This window comes from Terrapene carolina, unplaced genomic scaffold (genome assembly GCF_002925995.2).
Source record: "Terrapene carolina triunguis isolate 2854851 unplaced genomic scaffold, T_m_triunguis-2.0 Scaffold84, whole genome shotgun sequence".
Classification (NCBI taxonomy): domain Eukaryota; kingdom Metazoa; phylum Chordata; order Testudines; family Emydidae; genus Terrapene; species Terrapene triunguis.
The window spans coordinates 1,353,973-1,368,739 of record NW_020664435.1 but is presented as its reverse complement, the minus strand read 5'-3'; the positions used below and the strand labels follow the sequence as shown (position 1 = coordinate 1,368,739).

Sequence of the window (14,767 nt, the reverse complement as noted above, 5' to 3'; positions counted from 1 at the left end):
AATCAAAAATAAATAAAAGTGAGAACTGTACACTTTATATTCTGTGTTGTAATTGAAATTATATTTGAAAATGTAGAAAACATCAAAAAAAATTAAATAATTGGTATTCTTATTGTTTAACAGTGCGATTAATCGTGATTAATTTTTTTAATCGCTTGACAGCCCTACTTAATTTGCATTCTTTGTTATTACCTAATTGTTTCCAAGAATTCCAAATTAAGATAGATAACTTGTTGCTTCTCACTCCCTGTGAGATGCCATACTTTTGATTTCTTTCCCCATAATCTACTACTTAATCTAAGAACTCTCAGACCAGACCATTACTACAGACAGTTCTTTCCTCACCCTGCAATCTGACCTCAGATTACATGCCACCTATCTTCTGGAAGAGTGGCCTGGTCTGAGTGTACTGAACTGAAACAGGAGGGAAGGGAATAGATAAAATGCACACAATTTCTCAAAGTGGGGGCATCGGCACAGGATCTTCATATGGTATAGACAAGGCACTGGACAGAGAATCCAGAGATCTGGGTTCTATTTCTGCCTCCGCCATTGACCAGTTGTGATCTAGTACAGATCATTATCCCTCTCTGCACCTCCGCTCCCCCTCACAATGTTTCTTTGTCTTTTCTATTTCGATTTTAAACTCCTCAAGGCAGGGACTGCATTTATACAGCACCTACCAAAAAATGGCTCCAGCTTCAAGCTGCTAGTGTAATAATAATCATTACAAATTTAAGCAAAACTACATTTACCTAAAGTTTGTTTATCAAATTGGCATTCAAATTCTAATTCTTTCCCCAAAAGTTTCAGTAGTTCAAAAAGGAACAATTAATTCCTTCCTGACCCTTTTAAAACAAACAAACAAACAAACAAAAACCCCTTTGTTTTAGCAGGAAGACAGCAACTTCCATGGAATAAGCTAAGGAATATTTAGGGCAGGGACACCAGCTAAGGAAAGCAGGTGAAGGGCAATTTCCCCCCCTCTCGCTCCCCTCCCACGCTCGTTGTGCTTCATATCAGGCCAGAGAGTGCAGTAGACAGAGCAAGAGAGGAGCCCCTCATGCTGGGTGGAGCTGGATGCCTCACAGTGTGACAGGGGGCTTGGATTCCTCCACACAACCTGCATCCTCAGGTTCTCCATGCTAATGTGCGTGCATTAAACTGCAGCGCATGCGCATTGGCCGTCCTGAAGTCTGTTTGGCAGCTGCTGTCCTGAACCCAACAGATGCTGCAGGGAATGTGCAGGGTGGGTGGAGAGTGTGGTGGAGACCTATGGGGTCACCTAGAGACTGTGGGGTGGAGTCATCTTGACCCCAAACTTTCTTTTCCATCTCTATCACCAGTCATAAACAGCAGTCCTAAATTGCAATTACACAATTTCCCCCCCGGGGAAGCGATTGAACTCACCACTGGTACCTCCTTGTGGTCAGGCATGGTTTGGCAATTCTTGGCCTGTCAGGTACTTGTACCTTCTGCCAACAGCCACTCCAGCTCTGTGGTGGTCTGTTTTTTCCTGTGACTTAGCCCTCCGGCCAGATCACTTTAAAGTTTCTAGCTTTAAAGGGTAGTCTATAAACAGAAACAAGGGGAATTAATACAAATCAATTGTCCCAAAGTTGGCTGTCTTCCTTCAGAGGGTGCTTGTTGGGCTGTGGCCCTAAACTGAGTCCACAGCTTACAGAGCAGAGTGGTTCCCTCTCAAGGTGAGTTAGCATCTGGCCCTTCCTTCCTTCAGGGAGGGTGCACTGGGCAGTGGTGGTCTGGGGAGCTCCTGCCTTCAATCAGCCCTCTCTCCAGGAGCTGAGGACCAAAGGTCTGCCATCAAGAAGTTTCTCCCTCTTAAGTGTCTTCCTCCAATCCAGACATTCTTTACAAGCACAAAATAATCTTCACATCACCATGAAGTAGGTATTCCTCCACTGGGAGAAAGTTTGTTTCATTTTCCCCATTTTATTGCCAGAAAAAATAAAGTTACGTTACCTGCCCAAGGATGTGCAGCAAATCACAGGCAGAGTTGAGATTAAAATTCCAGAGTTTCTGGTTCCCCAGACTGTGCTGTCTTTCTAAGTACCCAAAGTATGTAATTAGCCTAGACTATTAGTTACAAAGCTTAAAAGTACCAGTACTGTACCCCTAGTGGTGGCTGAGAACCACTTTTTAAGCATTATTAGAGCATTTATAGGCATTCTTTAAAATGTCCCTGCAGCACACAGAGAACCTCACTTTTTTGTAAGGAGTTTTTTATATAGTTATTTTAAATTGTACAGGTTAATCAGCCAATAATATATTAAATGCATTCAGGTAAATGAGGGTGTGATGATCTCTGGATTTTCCCCAACAACAAGAGAGATTAAATTAGTCCTTTCATGTCCTTTGTTTTACTTAAAATTGCAGATCCCCCTAGGTCATTTTCATAGTCTTCTGAGAGGGAGATTATGAAGATTAAAAAGCCCACTACCCAACTGGATGGCAAATAAAAACTATGTATTGCTATGCTGTTTATTATCAATAGAATTAAATGCTTTGAAGTCACCTTTAAAAAAGCCACATCAGATTTGCATACTAAATTTAAAAAATCATTTGCACAAAAGGAATTTTATTTAATATTATTTAAAGATATTTGTGCTTAGGCAAGACTTTTCCTCTTTCACAACCATCTTCTCCCTTTACTCTCTTCTTCACAAAAGCTAGAATGCTGAATTTGTGACATGACATTTCCATGGCATTGCACTGATGTAATAAACACAGGATTAATTCACTGAAGGATCATTCATATAAAGAAGCTGGGTTGTGAAAGTCTATTCAAACCCAAATATCTGAAATAATAAGTAGAGAAATATAGGTGAGGAAAGGCCAAGAAAATTGCTTTTTTTGTTATAAATGTTCTTTTTGTTCAAGTTTGATACATCGGAAGTCACTTTTTAAATTATTCCTATAAGTCTTGTTTGTATGAAAGCACAGAAAGAAAATAAGTGTGATCGAGTAGTCAAAAAACACGACTGAAAGTTAAGGAGATTTAGAGTCTTGGATCAGCTCTGCAAGTCTCTTTACATGACTGTGGGAAATTAACCTCTCAACGCCGTGAGATCCATGGATGTAAGGAGTTATAAGTGCAAAGAGAGCGGCAGAGAGGTTTCAGAGACCAAATAATCCAAAGGAAAAAACCCTCTAAAAGTCTAGTTTATTAAATTACAATTAAATTTCTTTTAATAAACAGTAAGAACTGAATTTCTACTTATATAAGTTTTTTAATATTCTCATCACATGTGAGAGTGTGTATATACACGCAGGCATACACAAATATATCAAAAAATCGTTTAAAACATTTAAGGTTGCAAAGGGCAAATACCCAACTCAGGAAACAACACAAGAAACACAAAGTATATACACATCATTTTCTCACCTCCTCCACATACCTACTCAGAGAGAGACAACATCCCTATATCACCTGTATAATAAACCAGTCACAACTGTCAGCCAATTTGCAAGTTTCTGCTCTCATACACAAAACTTCAGTTGACTAATATCCAAAGGAGACTGGAAATTTTATAACTGTGTCATGTCTGTGAAAGGAAGAAGGTGGTGATCAATAACTTGTGTATCTGAGACATTGCTTGAAGAAGAAGAATCTATAAGGGAAGAAAGGTGGAATTGTGAAAAGGTTTTGATTTACCATAGGAAGACTGATATTAGTCCTTTTTTGTTTTTGTTCCTTAAAATGAATAGCAAGTAATCTTTTTGAAACTGTGTGTTATTCCTGGCTAAAAGGAGAGTTTATAATGATTGACTGATATTTATTGTAGAGGTTAGGACAAATAGAAAAAGTATTTACTCATTAGAAGAACATGATGGTTCACTGAGCTCATCCTGTCTCATAGGATTTCTATCACACTCAGATAAAGCTGTGGTTTGATTCGCATGCAGTCACAGTAAACAGCATTATAGCTCCAGATCTTATCACCTGAGGAAAGTATGCATGCTCTTCTGAGAGGTAACTGTATGTGTATATAGAATAGGAAGGGAGGGTGCAGCCATAGTAAGTAGCAGGATTTAAAAGTGATTTTGTACTTTTTAAGGGTCAACGTCTACCCTCAAATATATGCTTGACACTCTCGAAGTTTCCAACATAGCTGGCTCTCTTTCTTCCTCTTCCTGGTTTGCCTATGATCTTGCCTGATAGTACAAGAACTGGAATCAAATCACTCTGCGATCGGTGATCAACCTGTCCTCAAAAAAATGTTCTCTAAGATAGGTTTTCAACTAATTGTGCTCTTTTTAAATACATCTTTTTTATCACCTCATCATTCAAAGTATTAGTTTTCCAACTAATTTTTAACACTCTTCTATAACATTAAAACTCAAATACTCTGAGTCATCTTTGTGTCCTTTTTAAGTTTCCAACTCCCACATCTGTATGTACAGGAGGGTTGACTATATGTAGCACTCCAGTAATCTAGTGCAGATGAGTAGTTTTATCTTTTGACAATACAGAAGTCTTTGGAAGTTTTTGAATGCATTTTTTGCAGGCTGTATCCTTCTCTTGATTTCTTCATCTCATCTTATGTCTGATGTTATTAGACTCCCTAAACAGGAGAAACTATTCACTTTTTTCATCACTTGACCATCAAGATATGGGTATTGCCAACGTTGTGCATTACTGTGTTTGTTTATTGTCATAAACTAACTAAAATAAAATCTTCAGTACAAAAATCCATCTTTAACAGGAAATTATGTAGTGTAGATAAATAAACAAAACACAAGCCCTGATCAATGCTGAGAGCGACTAAACAGTCCCCTTATACGTTTCTTTTAATTTACCAACAACAACAATTTGCACAGTTTTGATTCTTATTCACAATATTTTATTTATCTACTGCAATGTGCTGCATTATGCTACTTGAGAAGTGTTTCAAATATTTCCAATGCTAATAATATGATATAGTAACTGCTTTTACTTCAAATGTTGTTGAAGTTGTCAGGATTTAAGTACAGTACTGCTTATTTATTACCTCTTCAAACAGGCATTTTCCATTTGTTGAGCTTCTAAGATAATGTTGAGAGAGAGAGCGCACACGCATGTATGTAAATGTAACCGTCAGGTAAATAAAAAAAAGAATCAACAGGAGGAAATATATACTAATGACATCGTAGGCATCTTTGTTTATCAGTGTTAACAAGAAAGAAAACTCCAGTAGCACTTAGCATGTACTTTGTAGATACAGCAGGATGTTTCTACCAAATCTTACACCAGCTTGCCCTTTAGAGTCATGTATGCTCATTAGATTTTTCAAAATCATACATGCATGCCATATAAAAGTCTACTGCACTTGCCTTGTACCACTAGTTAAAGAGAATGTAAGCCTTCAGTTCATCGTATTCTACAGGCTTTAAATTGATCATTTAAAAAGGCTGTAAACTTAATTAAGTATTTAGACTCAATAAGGGTATATTATAATTGATAGCCCAAAGGTTTTGCTACAATTTCTATTCTGAGGCTAAAACTGTACTTTTCATAACAAGGAAGGCATGTGAAAAAAAAATGGAGCAACTGCTAGGTTCCTAGAAACTGCTACAAAGAAATTAGCTCAACCTGCATATAGTATAGTGTAGTTAATTTACAAACACACACATACATACATCCAAAATCTAAATATTTTATTTCCCCTCACCTGAATAAGAAGAATAAAAATAAGTCATTAGACCACACAATATAATTTCAGGATGAATAATTTTGCCAACTTCTGAAATGAATACTGAACCGCTCATGCAATTTTAGACAATTCAGTCAATTCTTTTTGTCTTTCTAGATCAAAACAAATCCTAGCAATCTGTGAAGAATTCAGTAAAGTTTCCCCCACTTCCTTTTCTAGGAGAATTGAAAATAGAAGGATTTTCTCACAATACAGTCCATCCCTATAAAGATTTTTACTCTTTCCGATGAGCCATGAAGAGCTATACAAAACACTGTAAAATTTAACATAATACAAGTTAGAACTATACACATGTGGCTAGCAAGCAGTTCTGTCATTCTGGCTTTGAAAAAAGGTGTGTTCTTCTTTGAGTGCTTGCTCATGTCGATTTCATTCTAGGTGTGTGCGCAGTGCATGTGCACAGTCGTCGGAGATTTTTGCCTTAGAGGTATCTGTAGGGTTAGCTGTGGTGCCCCCTTGAGTGCCGCGCTCATGTGCTGGTATATTAGGCACCGCTGACCCTACGCCCTATCAGTTCCTTCTTACCACCCATGACAGTTGGTCGGAGCATCGCAAGAGCATTAGCGATTCTTAAAATCCATTGTTCTGTCTTCTTTGTATTTAGTTGATAAGTACTTAGTTAGACCATTAAGTTAAGTGTTAGAGTAGTAGTTTAGGAGTTAGAGTCCCCGCTGGGACTTCGCCTCGGAGCAGGCCATGCCCCATTCACCAGGCTTTAAGCCATGTTCGTTGTGCAGCAGGTCAATGCCCATTAGTGACCCCAGTGACACCTGTTTGAAGTGTTTGGGGGAGTTCCACAGAAGGGACAAGTGCAGGATCTGCAAAAATTTTCACCCTCAAACTCAAGAGGAGCGGTATATCTGCTTGAGGGCCCTCCGCATGGAGGCTGCACTTCGTCCTGCCTCGGAAGTCTCTCAATCGGACTCCACGCCTGTCACCTCAGCATTGGTGTGCAGTGCACCGACAGCACTGGAATCTGCATGGCACAGTTCCCCCTCGCTGGTGCCTAAGGGTACGTCTACACTTACCGGAGGGTCCGACGGCAGGCAATCGATGTTCTGGGATCGATCCCGGAAGTGCTCGCCGTCGACGCCGGTACTCCAGCTCGGCGAGAGGAGTACGCGGCATCGACGGGGGAGCCTTCCTGCCGCGTTTGGACCCGCAGTAAGTTCGGACTAAGGTACTTCGAATTCAGCTACGTTATTAACGTAGCTGAATTTGCGTACCTTAGTCCGAAGTGGGGGGGTAGTGTGGACCAGGCCCAAGAAGCAGCAGAAGTTGAAGGGCCCACCGGCACTGCAGGAAAAGGGGGCTTCAGGCAGAGGACCTGTGTTAGACCTGTGTGCTCACTCCGGAGCAACCCGGGAGCACTGCTATGGTCGGAACCCATAGCCCAGCCAGGGATCCACCTCTGACTCCAGGGAGCAGCAGGGGATCCCAGCCCCTCATAGGGTCATCTATGCCCGAAGTGGGCCCGGTGGCCAAAGAGCAAATAGGCTTGCCAGTACCTCAGACACCAAGCCAGGCGATGGTCCTGACTAAGACCCCCGACATCTAAGGGCAAGCAGTTTATGGGACCACCCTCTAAAGCAGCGGAGTGTCCCTGGTACCTGGACCGCAGGCGTCGATCCCCATCACCGTGGCTCGTTCCTTTATTAATTGAGTAAGTCTTCCACATGTTTCTTGTTTGCCTTTCCCTTTAAGTAACTGCAGTTTACAAAGGAGAATTCACAATTTACTCATTTTCAGACTCTGGCCAGTAAAACTGTCTGACTTTTTCAAAGTGTCACCAATGATAGTTGTAAAAAGCCTTCACATCAGAAATGGAGTGAATGGAAGAATAGTGGATGGCTTAGATCTTGTAAAAGAATCTTGTAAAATGTTCCTCTTTTGGCACATACTGACTAATCCTATTTATTATGTGTGTGAGATTAGATCAATGTAACAAATGTAACATGGAAAGATTCACCTGACAACTTAAAAAAACATATCAAGGGGCTCTGCTGAAGGAGAAATATCTTTATGGGATGGATTCACATTTAAACATATGATGTTAGGAGTTTTGTGACTGATTTTAAAATAACAAAATTGAAACAAAAACAGATCAATAGCAGAAGTGACTGTACAAAAATTTAAAGCAAGAAGCAATAAATACAAGGGTTTGCAATTTGTGATATTTCTTTGGTTTTCATCTAGAATTACTGCAGATTCTGAAAAGGCTTAAGGTGCTTTCAGTTTTTCCACTTCAAAATAGGAAATCATGTGTGCATCCGGTGTCATAGCTGATTCTGCAGTGCACTGTGTTGTTATGCTAGGGACCCAATGGATACAGGGAGAAATTGCTCCTTTAGCCAGAACTGGATTGAGAACATCACAGATAAGTAGGTGCTGAAAGTGCAGGTTTAGTTTGCTGTTTTTGCATCTCATAGCAGCTTATTGTAGAATTATGTTTTATAATCTAATATAATATAAATTTATTTATTATAAATAAATTTATAATATAATAAAGAAGTGTATTGCCTTCCCAGTAATTGAGATAGTGTTATATCCACAATTGCTTTGAGACAGGGAGGATGATGGGATTACATTATACAGTGAGAACATATTCTTGAAATGAAATAGTAGATGAAAAACCTATAACCTGACTTCCACAACTCCACTACCTAATATAGTATTCCGAGTCATTGCTTCCGGCTTGAGAGAGTTAAGTTTCTATTATGCCAAAAGAGGATTAAGAATAGAAATGGGGCTCCGTGTCTGTCACTTTCTGAACCATTAGCAATTATTTTTGAGAACTCATGGAGGATGCATGAGGTCCCAGAGGACTGGAGATGGGCAAAAATAGTATCTGACTTCAAAAAGGGGAAAAAGGAGGTTCCAGGGAATTATAAAGCAGTGAGCCTAACTTCGTTACCCAGAAATAAACAATCATTTTGTTCCAGCCTAGAGGATAATAAGGTGATAAGTAGTAACCAACATGGATTTGTCAAGGAAAAACTCATGCCAAACCAATCTAATTTCCTCCTTTGATCAGCTAACTGGCCTTGTGAGTAAACGGAAGCAGTAGACGTATATCTGATTTTAGTAAGGCTTTGTCCCAGCTCCCCTTGATATTCTCATAAGCAAAATAGGGAAATATGGCTGTGACGGGGCTCGACTCACAGCTGTGGCGTCTCCTGCTGGCTGCCCTGGGAATTAGCTTAGTTCACCCGTGCGCCCTCGTCTGGTGATGTCTCACCGCCGTCACTTCTTCTCCAGGAAGCAAGTTGTCCCCACGAACACAGTGTCCTCTTCAGGACACAGTCCTCTGGCTGTGTCACACTCTGTTCTCCCCACTTCTGGGGGAACCATAGTTCACTGTCCAGCTACTTCCTCAGTGTTAAGTGGGGGGTGGGGGGAGTGTGTCCCAGGCCCACCCACTACTCTGGATCCCGGCCCAAGGACCCTGTAGATGGCAGCCACATGCTGCATCCCCTTCAACCTCATAGTCTACTTCCCTGGGCCACTTCCGTGTAGCCCAAGCACCGTCTCCACCCTTGTCTCAGGGCCCCAGCCTGTCAGCAGTCAGATGGGAGCTCGCTCTCGTTCCCCTGATCCTTCCCAGCACTGTTCTGTCCCAGATGCTATCTTCCCTCTTTCTGCGAGGCAGACAGTCCTCGCTCCTTGAGCTCCAGGGAGTGACTAAAGCTGCTCTGCCCAGCAGCCCTTCTTATATGGCACAACCCGGTCCTGATTGGCTGCTCCATAAGCCCTCTCCTGATTGGCTGCCTCCTGTGCAGCCTCCAAAGGGTTGCTTTAACCCCTTATGGGCCAGTGTGGGGTCGACGCCACATCACAATGGCCTAGCTGAAATTACTATAAATTGTATATGTAATTGATTGAAAGACTATTTTCAAAGATTAGTTATCAATGATTCAATGTCAAATTAGGAAGATAGATCAAGTGGAGTCTTGAAGGGGTATGTCCTAGGTCCAGTACTATTAAATATTTTCATTAATCTCTTGGATGATGGTATGGAGAGCATGTTTATAAAATTTGATGATACCAAAGTGGGAGGGGGTGCAAGCACTTCGGAGGACAGGATTAGAAGTCAAAATTATCTTGATAATTTGTCTAAAATCAGTAAGATGAAATTCAATAACGATAAGTGCAAAGCACTACATTTAGGAAGGAAAAATCAAATGTGTAACTACAAAATGGGGAATACCTGACTAGGCAGCAGTACTGCAGAAAGGATCTGGAAGCTAGAATGGTTCACAAATTGAATATGAGTCAACAGTGATGCAGTGAAAAAGGCAATGTCATTCTGGGATGTAATAACAGGAGTGTTATATGTAAGACAAGGGAGATAACTGTTTAAAACATGAGAGACCTCTACTGGAGTACTGGGTGCAGTTTTGGGCACCTCACTTTAAGAAATATATGAACAAATTGGAGAGCATCTAGAAGAGAACAAAACTGAGACATTTAGAAAACATGATATATGAAGAAATTATATGATATATAATACATGAAAGAATTAGGCATGTTTAATCTGGAGAAGAGAGCTGAGGGTGAACCTGATAAGTCTTCAAATATGTTAACGTTTTTAATAAAGAAGACGGTGATCAATTGTTCTCTATGTATACCAAGGATAACACAAGAAGTAATTGGCTTCATTTGCAGCGACTGGGTTTCAGGTTGGATATAAGGAAAAACTTTCTAACTATAAGGATACTTAAGTAGTGGAACAGGTTAGCTAGGGAGGTTGTGGAATCCTAGTCATTGGAAGTTTTAAAGAACAGATTAGACAAATAGGGATGGTGTAGGAATACTTAATCCTGCCTCAGTGTGGGGAGATGGACTAGATGATCTCTTGAGGTCCCTTCCGGCTATACATTTTTGTGATTCTATAAGGTTCAATTTTCATGTCAAAGACTATTCAGTTCAGGATATTAAGTAGATAAAATGTTGGCTAAGAGATTATAGGAATTTCTCTTTTTCAGTAACAGCTACAAAGGAATTTGTAAAAGAGGGAAAAGTATATATCACAGAGATTAACAATGTACAGAAAACTCCACTCATCATATGGCTCTCGCACTGTGCAATCTATTAATACGTCTTTAGTTAAGATTAATCTGCTTCTGTTTAGGAAGTCCATATTTGGATAGAAGATTTGAAAGACTATCCTCCTCAATAAATTTGACTTTTAGAAACATATTTTTTTCTAAGATAAGAACTGTTTGAATTGATCAGAAACTTTAAAAAAAAAATCACCCTATTTTTCTTCTTTGAATATGTATGTGCCAGCGTAGATCCCACAGTAGGTGTGCATGTGCCTTATTTACATGAAATTGGATTCTTTCGAATAGTAGTGTCTGGGGTTGTCTCTGTACCCCGTGGCTTCTTGAGCTCCCGTGTGGAGGCATAAATGGTAGAGTGGCTATGACCTTTGTTCAGTCCCTTCTTACTCCCTATGTCATGGGGGGAGGGATAGCTCAGTGGTTTGAGCATTGGCCTGCTAAACCCAGGGTTGTGAGTTCAATCCTTGCAGGGGCCATTTGGGGCAAAAATCTGTTTGGGGATTGGTCCTGCTTTGAGCAGGGAGTTGGACTAGATGACCTCCTGAGGTCCCTTCTAACCCTGATATTCTGTGATTCTATGGAATCCAGTGAGTGTCCAAACCACTACGTCTACAGAACATCAAACTAATCCTTTTCTCAGTTAGTTGGTGAAGAAAATATATTTTCACCCTTCTCCCTTATTTTGGACATTCCAAGAAAAATTAGTTTCAAAAGTTAAATATATAAAAGTACAAAGTAAAATGAGACCCCTTGTACATTCCCCTGTACAGAAGGTTGAGGCACTTTGTGTCAATGTGGTAGATTCCAAGTTGTCAGGGTTCAAATTCTGCCTGTCCTAGGATGGTCAGATCCCCCACCACTGTTGCCTTTTCAGTCCAGAGGAGAGCCATATTTCAGACAAGGGCCTGGTGTGCTGGTCTTTTTTTCCTCCAAGACCTGCAAGTATAGGGACACGTGGCTCAAGTTACATCTGCTTGAGCAATCCTTTTGAGACTCATAGGGCCTCCCTTTGAACCCCTTTTAGAATACTCCATATCTCACGTCACTGTGAAGACAGTCTTCTTACTTTTGATCACTTTGACCAGGAGAGTGAGTGAACTCCAAACTCTTATTACGCCGCATATCAAAGGGGTAAGGTGGTGCTGAGTTCACCCTAAGTTCATCCCCAAGTTGATTCAGAATTCCTTCTGAATCAGTCAATTAACCTACTTGTTTTCTTCTCAAAACCACATTCCTCATTGGGAGAGAAGTTGCACGCTACGAGATGTTTCCAGAGCTTTACTACATTGACAGGACCAAACCATTTAGGCTGTCTTCCTGTTTGTTTCTGGCTATAGCTGGCCATTCCAAAGGCCAGACTGTCACATCATAAAGAATGATGATGTACTCCATGTATCTTGTTGTGTTACAGGTTGGCTGGTGTACCATTTCCATTGGACCTCAAGTCTTAGACCTGGTTTACACTAGAAAATTAGGTCTGCATAACTACTTGGCTCATGGGTGTGAAAAATCCACACCCCGAGCGGTGTAGTTAAGCCAACATAACTCCCTGTTTAGACAGCTTCCTAGATCGATGGAAGTAGAATTATTCCATTGACCTAGCTACCGACTCTCGGGGAGGTGGATTACCTATGCCAATGGGAGAATCTCGCCCATCGACATAGGTAGTGTCTACGCTGAAGCACTAGAACTGTGCAGCTGTTGTGTTTTAAGTGTAGCCAAGTCCTTACTCTATCAGAGTTTCAGGGACATCTTGTTCAAAAACAGAAAAATATCTGAGATCTGCAAGGCAGTGATGTGGACTAGCCCACTGACTTTTGTCAAGCATTTTATACCTCGGATGTAGCTGCCAGAACAGATGTCAAGTTCAGGAAAGCAGAACTACAATCAGTGTTCAGCTAATGCGGTTGATATTCCCCATCCCATCATTCAGAAGAAGCTTTTCAGTCATCTGTGTGGGATCCATGCTGACACATACATCGAAGAAAGAGTGGTTACTTCCCTACAGTAACATGGTTCTTTAAGATGTTGTCAGTGATTTGGGGGGTTTTCTTTGTGTGTGTGTTTGTTTTTTTACAAAAGCCACCAAAACTGCACTAGAAGACAACTTTTGTTTACTACTTGTATCAGTTTCAAACTACTGACATAGAGGTAAAGAGCTTTATAACCCATTTGCTGATCCCCTGAGTCACCCAGTCAGATTACATTTCTGAATCTGGACAAACTGAATTCCTTATAGTAGATAACTACAATGAAGTATACTGTAGTTTACCTCTATCTTTTATATATTTTTTTCTTATTGAAAGGCGTGTGGTTTGAGGGAGAAGGAAGTGTAAATGTTATAGATTAATAGGCTACAATAAGCATTTTTTTCTGATGTGGAGCATTAGGGCATTTCAAAAATAAACAATACCTGTCAGGATAGGATCCAATATGTAATGTTAGCAATCAGCTAAGAGGCACTTTGTGAGCCATGATATTAATCACAATGTCAAATTCAATTGCATGGGCATCTTTCTGTCCACTTTTCACTTAGAATTTATTTCTGAGCATGATCAAAGCTTTATTCTTCTTTATATTCAGCATTAGCTAATTTGGCTTTTGGCAACCCATATCCTGGTTCCTATTAAAAACCATCCATAAATTGAGATGAGGATTGTGCCAAAACATTTCAGGATTATAGAATGGCAATATACTGTTGGGTGCATTATCAAACTGTGTTATAGACTGCTGTGCTGCAAGATTTACTATTAACAAATACTGAGAAGCTTCAAGGATGAAAAATATACACCTACTGTGCTTTGTTCTTGTGTGTTTTAAATTGACCATACTCTGAATCAAAGTGAAGAAAATAATGTGGTATTAAAGTATTGCTAAAGTTCTTGTGTGTATTTCATGTATTTTAGAGTGTTTAAGAGAACAGTTATTTAGCAAATGTACTGTAGTATGGCATATTTTTGGCAATATAATGAATATGTTGAATTGCAAAATAGTATTTTTTTGATTTTGAGTGTATATACCTATGAGTAACTTCATTGCCGGTTTGCAATTAATTATAAACCTGCATACCAGAGATTGATATTGGGGTCCTTCTCTTTATAATTCTTGCTTCTGCAGGTGTTTCCAGAACCTTGTTGAATGTCAGGTTTCTGTTGATAGATCCAAAGAGGGCAATCTGAGTGGGTGAAGAGATTGAGAGCAAGTACTTTCTTTGTGTAATAAATTGCTATTTATAATCATGGAATTCACCTTCTTGTTAACTGCCATTTTTTATTTTGTTTCTTTGTTTCTATCCAAAGTGAATCAAAGTTCGCTGTCCCAGCTTTGGATGTTCCTGGTAACTGGATGTATAATATAAAAACATTCTGAGTCAGGGAATTTAGTTGTAACAACTATGACTTGGCTTCTTTAAGCATATGTATAGTGTTTTGTATTGTTGTACCATATATGATGTTAACTTTCAGGCCTTAACAGTTACCCAATTACTATTGCTGTGGAAAACACAACTTTCTGAATGTTTTGACTTCTGTGTGTGTAAAATTAAATCATGGTGTTTCACAAAGGTAGTCTGTGGCATTTGATTTTTTAAAATGAAAGCACAAAGATGTCAAAAATTGGGTTGTGTTCCCTACAATGTTCAAAGTTTGAATTGTTCATGTTATTGTTAAATAGCATATTAAAATGAACATTGTAAGGAGGGATTAAGGAAAGGAATGATTGTGCGGCAGGATGCCCAGCAAGTCCAGGGCAGTTAAGGATAACATAATTTCAAGAAAATAACACTGTTCCTATGTGTGGATCTTGAGCATTGCAGGCTGATACAGTATTAAAAAGTAGCAAAATACATTCATTGCAGTATGTGATTTTTCTAATACTTATAATTTCATTATTATTAAAACTTTTACAAATATGTCAGTTACTAATGATTTTAAAAGCCACTTCTCAGTTATCAGAGCATGAAAAAAGGGATGGGGAAAAATACCTGGGCTG

General features: G+C 39.7%; 1 protein-coding gene across 2 annotated transcripts in view; it reads left to right on the top strand.

Annotated features, from left to right (window-relative positions):
- Positions 1-14,767, top strand: part of ANO10 (anoctamin 10) — a 246,622-nt gene that overhangs the window by 128,840 nt on the left and 103,015 nt on the right. The gene's annotated exons all lie outside the window — the stretch shown is intronic.